The sequence below is a fragment of the Mastomys coucha genome, unplaced genomic scaffold (assembly GCF_008632895.1).
Source record: "Mastomys coucha isolate ucsf_1 unplaced genomic scaffold, UCSF_Mcou_1 pScaffold1, whole genome shotgun sequence".
In the NCBI taxonomy this organism is placed as follows: domain Eukaryota; kingdom Metazoa; phylum Chordata; class Mammalia; order Rodentia; family Muridae; genus Mastomys; species Mastomys coucha.
In genome coordinates, this window is record NW_022196891.1 from 16,415,694 (window position 1) to 16,417,308 (window position 1,615).

Below are 1,615 nucleotides of genomic sequence, written 5' to 3' on the forward strand. Positions count from 1 at the left end.
TGTTGTGTGTGTTATGGTGTATGTGTGGTGTGTGTGTATGTGTGTGTTTACCTATGTACATGCCACATATGTGTTGGTACTCAGGTTAATGTCAAATCCCCTGGAGCTAGAATTACAGGCAGTATAAGCCACTTTATGTGGATGCTGGAAACTGGACTCAGGTCTTTTGGAAGAACAGCAAGCACTCTTTACTGCTGAGCAGTCTCTCTGGTCCCCAGAACCTGAACCTTAATTCAGGTCTTCTGGCTTTAAGGCCGAAGGCTGCCTGGAGCGGTACCTGTAGATCTTTTCTTTGGGGCACACCAGGGTCTTTGCTCCAAATCTTCCCTGCCTTACCAGTTTGACAAAGACATGGATTTTTGGACCTGTAGGGTGCTCACCAGGACAGAGTCATCAGGGACATTCCTACCTGCTGGATTTAGCTATGGAATGAACCAGCTCAGGAGCTTAATCTCAGGGACAAAGAAGAGAGAGAAGAGACCTTCTGCTACGGAAGAGGGCAAAGACCTTGATCTTTTCCTCAAGTAATGGCTATTCCTGGTTGTCAACCTGATTACATCTGCAGCGAACTACAATCCAGAAATGGAGGGTACACCTGTGATCCAGATCTTGAGGCTGGAAGACACAGGTTTCTGACCTGGATCTTGGCATGTAGATCTTGAGACACAGTGGTCAAGAAAATCTTAGGCCCAGGCAAGGTAGTACACGCCTTTAATTCTAGGAGACTGAGGCAAGCAGAGCTCTGAGTTCAAGGTCAGCCTGGGACAAAGGAAGCTTCAGATCCAGGCATAGTGGTACATACCTTTAATCTGAGCCATGTCTTCTGGAGGTCTCCATAAGGACACTGGAAGAAAGAAGATCCTTTACAGTGAACCCTCCCTGTTCAAGTGCCTGTGGGGTTTCAGTCTCTTGCTTGGACCTAAACTGATACAAAAGCATAAGGACCACCTCACTGGCGGCTCTCGTGCAGGGTCTTTGCACTGAACTAGCCAGTGTGGTAACAGTGCTGAGACGAACCACTCAGAACCAAACTGCACACACACACTGGCTGCTGAAACCCACTCAGCCACCCTCCTCCTCCTCCATGTCTTGTGTAAACAGAGGTGTCTTAGTGCATTTGTGTGTATGGACTAAGTAGAGATGTATGGCTCCACCCTCTGGAGGCTGTGAGGTCCAAGGTCAAGGTGCGGGCAGCTTTGATGTGTGTGGAGGGTGTGCTATTCATACACGGCCCTGGTGTGCCCAAAAGAAAAGATCTACAGGTACCGCTCCAGGCAGCCTTCGGCCTTAAAGCCAGAAGACCTGAATTAAGGTTCAGGTTCTGGGGACCAGAGAGACGGCTCAGCAGTAAAGAGTACTTGCTGCTCTTCCAAAGGACCTGAGTCCAGTTCCCAGCATCCACATAAAGTGGCTTATACTGCCTGTAATTCTAGCTCCAGGGGATTTGACAATACCCTGAGTACCAACACATGTGGCATGTGTACAGGTTCACACATGCACACACATACACAAACACACACACACACACCATAACACACACAGAAGAGGTGGGAGGTTTGTATGGGGCCGGGCACATCTTCTTTAGTCACTATGTAAATATATATATATATATATA